Here is a 13769-nt window from a genome sequence, read left to right on the forward strand (position 1 = left end):
CCTCTGTATCTCTGCCTTCAACCTCCTTGTAACTCCAGCTTAGTTTCCCTGCCCTCAAGAGTGACAAATTGGGGACTGACACAAGGACACGCCCTTCCCTGGTCAGCCACACCCTATTTTAAGGAAAGCCCGGCCCACACCTCAGCGCCCTGCCCCCGGTCTGGTGTAAACACTAATAGGGATAAGGTTAGAAATATTTGCTGCCTAAATAATGATCACAAAACCGCCCAATACCAAATGTCTAGTTTCACCTATGGTCAGCTTGAAGAGACAATTGGGTCTATTCATGTACATCTGCGTTAAAGAATTGTTACTTATCACTATAGATGGCATTAGTTTGATGCGTCTTTAGCTTTGATAAGTAGCAATTCATGTATACTTACCTGACATGTGATGCGCTGCGGTAACTGCAGGTTCGGCGATCCGGTCTCTCTGTGCACTGCTGTCATCTGGCCGGCGGCTCCTGTGCTGTGATCTAAGCACCGGTTTCTGTGTGCAGGGCGGTAATCTCGGCAGCATTGGTTGGGGGGTGCAGGCGGTGGGGGTAGGGACAGAGCGGAGGGGCACCCGGGCATTAAGTAGGAGGTGGCAGGAGTAAGAACGGGGGGGGGCGCGGGGCAGCGGGCTACAGTATGCAAGGTGACACGGCATATGCCGGGTCACTTTACTTTAGATGCGGGCATGGCTGGCGGGTGGGCGGCGGCTGTGGTGGTATAGCTTGTGGACCCTGCGACAGTTTGTGTGGACTTTACAATAGCTGCATCACCGGCAGGTGTAGGGACAGAGTGGGGGTACTGGGGCAGCCAGCAGGAGATGACCCGGAATATGCATATGCATATACCCTGGGCTCCTCTGATTGGCTGCTGGCAGAGAAGGGGGTGGAGACAACAGGGAGAAGGCTGGAAGACAGGGGAGAAGAGCAGCGAAGACAGCTAACAGCACTGCTAACGCCATCCTGAGATGGCAAATGCGGTGCTAGTAGAGGAACGGAAAGCTGAGATTTCCGTTCCTTTATGAATCGCACTTACCATACAAATGTATGGTGATGTGATACATGCAGGAGCAGGCGCACCGCTGGAGAAGTAATACACTTCTCCAATGGTACACTGTTCTATGAATACTCGAAGCAGGGAAGTTCCCTGTTTTCAGCTAGACAGGACACTTCACTGTTTCATGAATAGACCCCAATGACGTTTGTGGAGGGGCTAAGTGTACTCTTAGATAAAAACACAGACACCCAATGGGAAATCAGATAAATGTTGCTGCAAATACATAACATATGGCAAAAACAATACAAATCCTAGCAATAAAAGGCTCCCAATATTACTAAACAAGAAAGTACAGTACTGCTGATAATAAGGGAAAAAAGAAAGTAATAAAATTTTGTAAAACCACAAAGGTCTGAAAATAAACTTTGCAAATACCAGCAATGTAATACAGGAAATCATATATATTGGATTACATAAAAAATAGTAATGTGCCGCTCACCTGGTGAGGAGAAGAGAGAGCATATAAAGGCGTAATACTTTTTTCTTGTTTATACTCAAATTATCCCACATTTTTCATCATGTGAAAAAAAGCAAATATACAGTAATGCAGCATACATAACTAACAGTCCTACCAAATATACAGTAATGCAGCATACATAACTAACAGTCCTACCAAATATACAGTAATGCAGCATACATAACTAACAGTCCTACCAAATATACAGTAATGCAGCATACATAACTAACAGTCCTACCAAATATACAGTAATGCAGCATACATAACTAACAGTCCTACCAAATATACAGTAATGCAGCATACACAGGGCCAGATTAACAATGGGGCGGATGGAGCTACAGCTCCAGGCCTCCACATAAAAATAGGTCCATTGTCATGACAACATGATGATGACCGGCCATCTGCTATCCACATGGTCAGCCATAAATCATAAGTAGTGAAATTGTATTTCTATTTACCTCACAAAATGAAGCATTTTTTTCCTTGACATATTTAGGGAGACATTGGGGCTGAGAGTATAGGGATGTACATGGCACTGGCCACACCCACACAGCACTGGTCACACCTCCTCTGCTTCTCATACTAGGCCCTTGGTCATTTTCAGCTCCAGGCCCATGTAGCCCTCAATCCGGCCCTGAGCATACATAACTAACAGTCCTACCAAATATACAGTAATGCAGCATACATAACTAACAGTCCTACCAAATATACAGTAATGCAGCATACATAACTAACAGTCCTACCAAATATATAGTAATGCAGCATACATAACTAACAGTCCTACCAAATATACAGTAATGCAGCATACATAACTAACAGTCCTACCAAATATACAGTAATGCAGCATACATAACTAACAGTCCTACCAAATATACAGTAATGCAGCATACATAACTAACAGTCCTACCAAATATACAGTAATGCAGCATACATAACTAACAGTCCTACCAAATATACAGTAATGCAGCATACATAACTAACAGTCCTACCAAATATACAGTAATGCAGCATACATAACTAACAGTCCTACCAAATATACAGTAATGCAGCATACATAACTAACAGTCCTACCAAATATACAGTAATGCAGCATACATAACTAACAGTCCTACCAAATATACAGTAATGCAGCATACATAACTAACAGTCCTACCAAACACCATAAGTACAGTAGAAAAAGGTGCCTGAACGCGGCACGATTGCAGCTTTCATAGGAACTTGTATCCCATTCATAAGTGGATCTTGTTCTTATTCTGTATGTGGTTATTCCTCAGAGCCCATGGAAAGAAAACATTGACATAATGTAATACTGTGGTAGATTAACGTGCTCACATTGGCACTAACTTTCTGGATACAATTCATTTAATGCTTAACGATCTTCAACTCCAATAGATTTATTCTTTCTGCAGTGCTTAAAATAGTGTAAAACCAATATTGCTATTTGGTACTAATTTCAATCACTCACATACATTGCCAGTAGGGATTTCAGAATTTATAGCTTAGTCTTAGAATACAGTACCACTCCGACTGTTGCCATATGGGTAATTTTTTTTAAATAAAATGAAATATAATTTAGTGGGTAATACTAGGATTAAAGAGAAAATTTTTAAATTAAAATATCATTAATGATGAAATGTGACTTTTTATTATAGTAAATACTAGAGATGTGTGTGGACCCCGGGTTTTGGTTTTGGTTCAAATTCACCATCGTGTTTTGGTTTTGGCAAAACTGCCCTCAAGAGTTTTGGTTCGCATTCGGTTTTGGACTCCTTAAAAAATCAATGAAAATCGATAAATAATTCAGACTATAGAACCGGACCGGGACTGACTACAGAACCGGACCAGGACTTGGTTCGACTCAGAACCCCAAAGTGATTCCAAAATAGAACTCGATTCAACTCAGAACCCTTAAGTTCCGGTGTGTTCATATTTCAGAAAAACCAAAACGTACATCTCTAGTACAGTAAATACTATATAGATTTTATAGTAAAGAGTAAATTAAATACTTTAGTTTTCATTATATAAGCTAAATGTTTAGATGATTATGTATGCTAGGTTTGTATAAGTGTGTTGGGGAATCAGATTGTCTTTGTATAGACTAGCAGGTATTGAATTTAGGAACTCAAGTCAGAATAGGTACTGATGATTAATCAAAACTGAATAACATTAAGTCTACATTGGAGGCCAGACAATAGATCCAGTTGTTTTCAACAAGGTTTAATTTGAACATGTCACCTGGATTGTGAAAGTCCAAATATGTTAAGTCATTTGGCAAGGCCTCATTACAAAGAATACAAGAAGTGAAGGCTATTATCATTTATTATTATTATTATCATAGAGCCATAAATTAGAATTCTATGTAACAATGAATTAAAAGTTAATTTTGATATTTTACAAGGTTAAATCACTAGCCAGGGTCTTAATAAAATGGAAAAGAACATTCCTTTGTAGGAAGTGACGTATACATACCTAAATGTACAGAACAAAGAGATTACACACCAGGTGGTCACATTGACGCATACCAGATAGATTAGTTAGGGGTATATATATATGATGATGCTAAATTATAGATTTCACTTTTGAGTTGGTGTTAGAGAGAGTGGGAGATGGAAGCTAGAAGGAAATCAAGGAATAAGTAATTATGAATTTACTCTCATATTATATTCTTGCAAGTTTATTATGCGTAAGTGTTTACGTTTGCAGAATATATGTTTGTGTTATGTTATGTGATTTTATAAGGAAGCATAAATATAATGAAGATATTTATCACTACTGTGATTTGTCTTACCTATAAATAAAATTAGTTAATGGAGCAGATATTTTAATGTCTCTGAATTTACTTTGGAATCACTAGTTAAATGTTTCAAACTGCATATATGTATCAGGCTGCAATGTTAGACAGATATTGATATATTCTACATAGTCAATGAGCCAGGTTAATATATCTTTGTCTGTAGTGTATTTATTATTACATAGATATCTGTATTACTTTGAACCAATGAGCCAATCGTATGTATATGTATAAGAGTACTAATATCGCAATACTTATTTAATTAAATAGATCAATATCATATATAGAAACACCAGTGTTAAAGTTTCAAAAGAAAAACACTTAAAAAGTTACAATTTATAAAACATTTAAAAATAAATAAAAAGTAAAAACAATGTTGCAATATGAAGCATCATAGTTTCGAACTAAAGATCGTTCCTTATATACAGAACATAATTTTATGGAGAAAGTTCACTAGAACAACATGCAACTGCAGTATAAAAAACTCATGTATCAAAAAAGAGTGCCAAGGTAATCCTGAGGAAATGCAGATGTACACAGAATATGTCTGAAATTAAATCCTAAAGTCTTATATTCCATTATGGTAAGAAAAAAATATTTTTTAATTTGATAAGAAGTCTATCCTTTAGTCAGGTTTCTAGACTCCCGTATAAATAATGGCCATGGTTTAAACCGGGTACGTACTCCCGCTTCCAATGAAGCAATCATAGATATTGAAAGGCAGACCGCTCGTTAAAATCGGCGTGAGCCGTGTGTTTATTCACGCTTGTGGAGGATGATTTGTAGCCGTTGGTACTCAGACCCTCCGTCCGAGCATCCTCGGAATATACAAGAAGTGGTCCTCCGTATACGGCTAAATGTTCCCGGCCGGGGAAGTGCGGAATGTGGAAGACAGATAGCACTGTGAAGTACAGCAGGATAATGGAGTCCTTAACGCGTTTCGTCATGCCCACGATACTTTCTCAAAAGGTATGACTCCATAGTCTCCAGTGAGCCTATTTAAGCTCAGAGTGAATCAGTGTCCCAGGTGAAATTAATAGTTCCATCTTAATTAGGTATATAGAGATAACCTTGGCCGGCCACATTGCTACACTCTTAATCACTATCTGTGTTTTAACAAGGAAAACACCTCTCACTAAATACGGACTTTCAGAAAACATACAATCCATAAAAAGGAAGGATAATCATGCATATATAAATGCGGAATGTATCAAAAGCACATACTAAAGACACACGTCCATGTGTGTTTTATATTTTATACAGACATGCGTGCAGAGTATCGAAATATAGCAAAGTATTCTTATATGCCCAACATCTATCCACAAGAAAAATAAAATAAAAATAATTATATAGCATATCAATAAGTGATTTAGTGGTGCCACTAATATGCATAAGATACAAAAACCATCATATATATATATATAAGTCCAAATTCAGCCCGGCACTCCCCTCCAATATCCGCAGACAGCTTGCTCCTGGTGCCCTCCACTGGGGTACGAATCCCCCACAATACAGAAATGAAGAACTGGCGGCACTCAGGAGACTTGTAGAAATAGTGAAAAACTTAGTGCTTTTAATCTACGTTTCGGGACTTTAAAATCCCTTCTTCAGGATACACAACATGATTGTGTATCCTGAAGAAGGGATTTTAAAGTCCCGAAACGGAGATTAAAAGCACTGTTTTTCACTATTTCTACAAGTCTCCTGAGTGCGGCCAGTTCTTCATTTCTATCTATATAAACATATATATATATATATATATATATATATACTGTATAAAAAATTATGATCTAATATACCAGCAAACCATATATGCACAGTACTACATATTAGGGGTGTGCACCGGCCACTTTTCGTGTTTTGGTTTTGGATCTGGATCTTTCTTCGTGTTTTGGATCTGGATTAGTTTTGCCAAAACCACCCTTCCGTGTTTTGGGTTCTGGGTTTGTGTTTTGGATCTGTATTTTTTTGAAAAAAAGCATAAAAACAGCTAAAATCACAGAATTTGTGGGTTTTTATGCTCCTATTCAATTATTAACCTCAATAACCTTAATTTCCACTCATTTCCAGTCTATTGTGAACACCTCACAATATTGTTTTTATGGCCAAAAGGTTGCACCGAGGTAGCTTGATGACTATGCAAGCGACACGAGTGGGCGGCACAAACACATGGCCCATCTAGGAGTGACACTGCAGTGGCAGACAGGATGGCAGTTTGAAAAACTAGGCCCCAAACAGTACATACTGCAAAGAAAAAAAGGAGGTGCAAGATGGAATTGTCCTTGGGCCCTCCCACCCACCCTTATGGTTGTATAAATAGGACATGCACACTTTAACAAAGCAATCATTTCAGCGCAAGGGTCTGCCACATGACTGTGGCTGAAATGATTGGTTCGTTTGGGCCCCCACAAAACAAGCTGGCAATTAATGTGTCCCTGCACAAACTGGCTCTACGGAGGCAAGATGTCGTCCTCATCCTCCTCATCCACCGATTCCTTGGATAAAACAGGAAAAAGGGATTTAGGTGTCCCTGGACTGCTTACAGACTTACCCAAAGTTTCTGAACTTGACAGTAACTTTTTATGAATGCGCTGCAGGTGACGTATAAGAGAGGATGTTCCTAGGTGGTTAACGTCCCTACCCCTACTTATTTCACCTTTACATATGGTATATATGGCAAGACAGTTGTTGTCCGGATTTGGATAGAAATATTGCCAGACCAAAGAGGTGGAATGTTTGGTCTTCTGCCCAGGCATGACCATGATGGGCTTTTTCATCCCACGGACAACAACTGTCTCCCCCGGAGCCTGATTTAAACAAACCACATCACCATCAGAATCCTCCTCGCCAACTTCCTCCTCAGCACCAGCTACACCAGTATCCTCATCCTGTTGTACTTCAACAGTGACATCTTCAATTTGCATATCAGCAAGTGGACTGTGGGTGCTCCTTTCAGCACTTGCAGGGGGCGTGCAAATGGTGGAAAGAGCCACCTCTTCCCGTCCAGTGCTGGGAAGGTCAGGCATCGCAACCGCCACCACACTTGGACTCTCCTTGGGGATTTGTGATATCTTCTTAGAACGCACAGTTCTTTGCTGTGCTTTTGCCAGCTTAACTCTTTTGATTTTTTTAGCGGGAGGAGGGCTTCCATCGTCATGTGAAGCTGAACCACTAGTCATGAACATACTAGTCATAGTACTATGACACACACTAGTCATAGGGAAAGACCTTAGCCGTTCCTTGCCACTCCGTGTCATAAATGGCATATTGGCAAGTTTACGTTTCTCTTCAGATGATTTAAATGTTTTTTTTAAGGTCATTTTCCTGAACTTTGTCATTTGGGATTGTATGTGGCCTCTACTATGACATTGGGCATCGCCTTGGCAGACGACGTTGATGGCATGTTATCGTCTATGTCATGACTAGTGGCAGCAGCTTCAGCACTAGGAGGAAGTGGTTCTTGATCTTTCCCTATTTTATTTTTATCGGAGAAAGTTTGGTCCTCCATTTATGTTATATCGATATGATATATACGTGCGGCTAAGGCGCACACAAACACAGAAAATATTTTTTTATTTTTGCTGGAGAGTAGTGCACTTTGTGGGTTACACCACCCTTTAAGAAATGAGCCAGCCGGCTCTTTACTTATGGGACACAGGCGCACACTTGGCGCTGCTCCTTTGTTGATACACGTGCAGCCACAGTGCACACAATTCACAAACACAGAAAATATTTTTTTATTTGGTTTGGAGTGTACTTTGGGGGTTACAGCACCCTTTAGCGGTCAAGCCAGCCGGCCCTTTACTTATGACACAGGTGCACGCTTGGCGCTGCTCCTTTGTTGATGCACGTGAGGCTACTGCGCACACAATTCACAAACACAGAAAATATTTTTTTATTTGGTTTGGAGTGTACTTTGGGGGTTACAGCACCCTTTAACGGTCAAGCCAGCCAGCCCTTTACTTATGACACAGGCGCACGCTTGGCGCTACTTTGTTGATGCACGTGCGGCTACTGCGCACACAATTCACAAACACAGAAAATATTTTTTTATTTTGTTTGGAGTGTACTTTGGGGGTTACAGCACCCTTTAACTGTCAATCCAGCCGGCCCTTTACTTATGACACAGGTGCACGCTTGGCACTGCTCCTTTGTTGATGCACATGCGGCTACTGCGCACACAATTCACAAACACAGAAAATATTTTTTTATTTTGTTTGGAGTGTACTTTGGGGGTTACAGCACCCTTTAACGGTCAAGCCAGCCAGCCCTTTACTTATGACACAGGCGCACGCTTGGCGCTACTTTGTTGATGCACGTGCGGCTACTGCGCACACAATTCACAAACACAGAAAATATTTTTTTATTTTGTTTGGAGTGTACTTTGGGGGTTACAGCACCCTTTAACTGTCAATCCAGCCGGCCCTTTACTTATGACACAGGCGCACGCTTGGCACTACTTTGTTGATGCACGTGCGGCTACTGCGCACACAATTCACAAACACAGAAAATATTTTTTTATTTTGTTTGGAGTGTACTTTGGGGGTTACAGCACCCTTTAACGGTCAAGCCAGCCGGCCCTTTACTTATGACACAGGCGCACGCTTGGCACTACTTTGTTGATGCACGTGCGGCTACTGCGCACACAATTCACAAACACAGAAAATATTATTTTTTTTGCACTTGGGGGGAGCACTCCTGATGGACAGAGCACCCCCTGGACAACACTACAGCACCCCTTTAGGACTGGGACTCTGCACAGGACTTTGGAGTGGACACAGCCCCTATGGACAACTGACTACACAACACAGTCCTGCCAGCCCCTATGGACTTTGGAGGAGTGGATACAGCCCCTATGGACAACAGCAGCACAGCACAACACAGCCAGCCCCTATGGACTTTGGAGGAGTGGACACAGCCCCTATGGACAACAGCAGCACAGCACAACACAGCCAGCCCCTATGGACTTTGGAGGAGTGGACACAGCCCCTATGGACAACAGCAGCACAGCACAACACAGCCAGCCCCTATGGACTTTGGAGGAGTGGACACAGCCCCCATGGACAACAGCAGCACAGCACAACACAGCCAGCCCCTATGGACTTTGGAGGAGTGGACACAGCCCCTATGGACAACAGCAGCACAACACAGCCAGCCCCTATGGACTTTGGAGGAGTGGACACAGCCCCTATGGACAACAGCAGCACAGCACAACACTACACTGCACTACACTACACTACACTACACAGCCCAGCCAGCCCTAACTCCCACCCTCCCTCTTCACTGTCCACAGCCGAGTGAGAAAATGGCGCCGACGCGGGTACCTTATATAGGTTCCAAAACCCGCGAGACCCGGAAGGTGGGATGATGACGTTTTGCCTCGATTTCAGATCCGAGTCAGGCGGGAAAAGTCGAGCCTGACTCGGATCGGCCTCGGATCGGGGGAGCTCGGGGGGGTTCGGATTTCAGAAATCCGAACCCGCTCACCCCTACTACATATACATATATCAATCTTTGGGTATACCGCCATAGTGCTAATAGAAATATTAATAATAATATTATATATATTGTATTATAGGAATGCATGTGTATGGCAGCACCTTCACTAGAACAAAGAAGAGACAGAGCATCTAATAAAGAACACTAAACATCTAATCATCATAGTCATAGTAAAGAAATAACATAGACATCAGACAATACCCATCCTGTTAAAAAAATAAAATAAAAAAATCTCTATGTCGTATATACCATTTCAGAATACCTGGCACAGTATGTATGAGGTTGTTCAAGTAAACAGGCTAATAGTAATGGATCCACTAATGGTCTGATGTATATGCTATTATGTCATATCACATTTGGTTAGACCAAATATATAGGCTCTTCAAAGAATAAATAGAGGACACAGAATATTAGACACTAACAGCCTACTACAGGATAGCAAGTATCTTAATTACCCTATCCATAAATAAATAATCATACAGAAACGCATATTTAATGGTTAAATGAACCCAGAACTGGCTCACGCCGACTTGGACGAGCGGTCTGCCTTTCAATAGCTACGATTGCTTCATTGGAAGCGGGAGTACATACCCAGCTTAAACCGTGGACATTTATACGGGAGTCTATAAACCTGACTACAGGATAGAACTTATCAAATTAAACAATGTTTTTTCCTTAACATATTGGAATATAAGACTTTAGGATTTCATTTCATACATCTTCTGTGTACATCTGCATTTCCTCAGGATTACCATGGCCACTCTTTTTTGATACATGAGTTTTTTATACTGCAGTTGCATGTTGTTCTAGTGAACCTTCGCCATAAAATTATTTTCTGCATACAAGGAAGGATCTTTAGCTCGGAAGTCTGCTGCTTCATATTGCAACATTGTTTTTACTTTTTATTTATTTTTAAATGTTTTATAAATTGTGACTTTTTATGTGTTTTTCTTTTGAAACTTTAACACCGGTGTTTCTATATATGGGGCCAAATGTAATAGGGTGAGAGTTTAGAAAATGTGAGAGTTTAGCAGTAAACTCTCACATTGGTTGAGTTTTATCTTCAAAATGGGAAAACATCTGAAAGAGATTTTAAATCGTGAGAGTTTTCTAAGTCTAAAAAAACATGCAAGTTCGCTCTGTTACTTTGTTTTTGGACTCTATTACATTGGCAAAGTTTAAAAAGTGTCAGAAACTCTCACTTTTCTAAACTCTCACCCTATTACATTTGGCCCATGATATTGATCTATTTGATTAAATAAGCATTGCGATATTAGTACTGTATTTGTGTATGCAATCTATTGCTGTTATATTTTGATATTGTTTCTGCCATTCCTGGGTCCTTCAAGCGCAGCTCATATTAAGTTAATTTGTTCTTGGCGATTGTGAACCTTTACAGGAGGTTTAATTAGAGCTGCTGCTGATACTCCTTTTGAATTGACAGATTTTAAGCATGATACCTTTAGAAGCGCTTTGGAAACTATTTCTTTATATTATATGTATAGCAGTGTGTATATAAAGTACATTGTTTTGCGAGTATACCAGTATTAGTAATTTCACTAAATTCATTGTGCTCAGTTGTTGGACCATAAAAGGAAAAATAATTATTGTGCATTGAGCGATGCTCAGGCTACAATATTTAGCCAAGTGTATGCTCACCCCAAGGAGTGATACTTATACCCAGAGGCGTCACTAGGGTTGGTGTCACCCGGTGCAGTAATGCAGACCAGGGTGCGCAGCTCCACAAACTCTTCCCCCTTACCAGTCCAGCAGTCACACTGTGCTCCTCCCAGAATGCCAGGTGCACCCGGTGGGCGTGATGATGTCATGCCCCATATTCTGGGTAGCAGTGCTTAAAGTGGTCCTAGAGACGTGGTGGAACGACCCCCCCTTCCTCGGCGAGTTATCAATAAAAGGACAGCGTGCGCCTAAGGCGTGTGGGGCAAGAAAGGGGCGATATCTCAAAAGAAAAGGGCATGGTCATACAATACTATCCCAAATTCAAATTCCGCCAAACAGTAGCACAATCTTAACGACATTACACCACACATAGTGCCCCTGAATCACATTACACCATAAAGTAGTGTCCCTTATTTATGTTCTGACACACAGTAGTGCCCATTTTACACAATGACCACATTATTGACCCTTATACACAATGCCCACAGTAGTGCCCCTTATACAATGACCACAGTAGTAGTGTCCCTTATTCAATGCCACCTGTAGTAGTGCCCCTTATGCAATGCCCCCAGTAGTAGTGCCCCTTATGCAATGCCCCTGTAGCTGTGACCATTATGCAGTTCCCCTTTAGTAATGCCCCTTTATGCAATGCACCCTGTAATATAGCCCTTTATCTAATGCCTCCTGTATTAAAGCCCCTTACGCTGTACCCCTTATGCAGTGCCCCCAGTAGTGCTCCTTATACAATACCCCCAGGAGCTCCTTTTATGAAGTGCCCCCAGTAGTGCCTCCAGACAGTACTGCCCTTATACAGTACCCCCAGTAGAGCTCTTATGCAGTGCCCCTTTTACAATACCCTCAAGGAGCTCCCCTTATGCAGTCCCCCTTGTAGTGCCTTATCCAGTACCACCAGTAGTGACCCTTATACAATAGCCCCAGGGGCTCCCCTTATGCAGTGCCCCCAGACAGTAGTGCCCTTATACAGTTCCCCCAGTAGTGCCCCTATGCAGTGGCCCCAGAACGCCCCCAGTAACGCCCCTTATGCTGTGCCCCCTCCCCGTGCAATACTACTTACCTCTCTTCACGAATTCCGGGTCTCCTCCTTCTTTTCCTCCCTCCGACGTGCCGCATGCGTGATGACGTCACCGCGGCCAGCGTCCAGAGCCACACACAGGCAGAGATATTCTCTGTGTCTGTGTGTGGTGCTGGACGCCGCTGCAGTGAGAGAAAGCATGAAGTGAACCCGGCGGTGGCGTGCAGGGCCAGCCCGGTTGGGGTCGGCGGGGGTGCGGTGGTACCGGTGAAAGGGGTGTGGATGAGGTGCGGCCTGCGGGTGTGTATGCTGCTCTCTTTGGTGTCAACCCCTTGAAGAGTGACACCCGGTGCGGGCCGCTCCCCCTGCACCCCCATTGTGATGCCACTGCTTATACCAAAACATTTACTCAAGTGTATGCTCACCCCAAAAAGTGATACTTATGCCACAATATTTAGCCAAGTGTATGCTCACCCCAAGGGGTGATATATGCCAAAAAATGTAAGCATGTGTATACTTACCCCAAATTTGAGAAACTCAAAACCTAGTAATATTAATATATTAATAATTTCAAACATCCTTTTGCAGTTGGAGCAAAGTTTTCCTGGTTTATCGTTTTTAGTAGAGATGAGCGGGTTCAGATCTCAGAGATCCAAACCCACCCGAATTTTGGGGATCCGGGGCGACCGAGTGCAGCTCGGATCTCCCTGACTGCCCCGGATCCCTGACCCAAGGCTAAACCTCGCGACCCCTCTGTCAAGTCGCGAGGTTTTGTTTTGAGCGGGCTTAACGCTGATTGGCCGAGAGAGCCTTCTGTCACGGCTCTCAGCCAATCAGCGTTAAGCCCATTGAAAACAGTACAAAGGATAGAAAGAAGATGGCCCTGCTGCCGACACCGAAGGGCACCCTCCGCTGCTGACACCACCGCTGCCGACACTCCTGCACTGCTGCCCAACGTACTGAGGACACCGTCAGCGACCCCCACACTGCCGACACTCCCACACTGAGGACACCACCAGCACCCCTGCACTTCCGACACAATCAGCAAACCTACACTGAGGACACCGCTGGCACCCCCACTCTGCCGACACTGCCGGCACCTAGCATTGAGAGCACCCCTGCACTGCTGACACAGTCAGCAAACCTGCATTGAAGACACCGCTGGCACCCCCGCTCTGACGACACCGCTGGCACCCTGCATTGAGAACACCCCCGCTCTGCCGACACAGCCAGCAAACCTGCACTAAGACACTGCTGCAC

At 42.7% G+C, this 13769-nt stretch overlaps 1 long non-coding RNA gene across 2 annotated transcripts in view; it reads left to right on the forward strand.

Moving 5' to 3' along the window:
* Window positions 1-4094: 4094 nt before the first annotated feature.
* LOC148524942 (uncharacterized) overlaps window positions 4095-13769 on the forward strand; it is a 173550-nt gene continuing 163875 nt past the window's right edge. The window contains exon 1 of one of the 2 annotated variants that reach the window (XR_015878326.1): window positions 4095-4141. This is a non-coding gene — a long non-coding RNA (uncharacterized LOC148524942). Of the gene's footprint in view, window positions 4190-13769 lie in introns of both variants that reach the window. The other variant, XR_015878327.1, reaches the window with a different exon arrangement.

The sequence above is a fragment of the Taudactylus pleione genome, unplaced genomic scaffold (genome assembly GCF_031769625.1).
Source record: "Taudactylus pleione unplaced genomic scaffold, aTauple2 ptg000114l, whole genome shotgun sequence".
Lineage (NCBI taxonomy): Eukaryota > Metazoa > Chordata > Amphibia > Anura > Myobatrachidae > Taudactylus > Taudactylus pleione.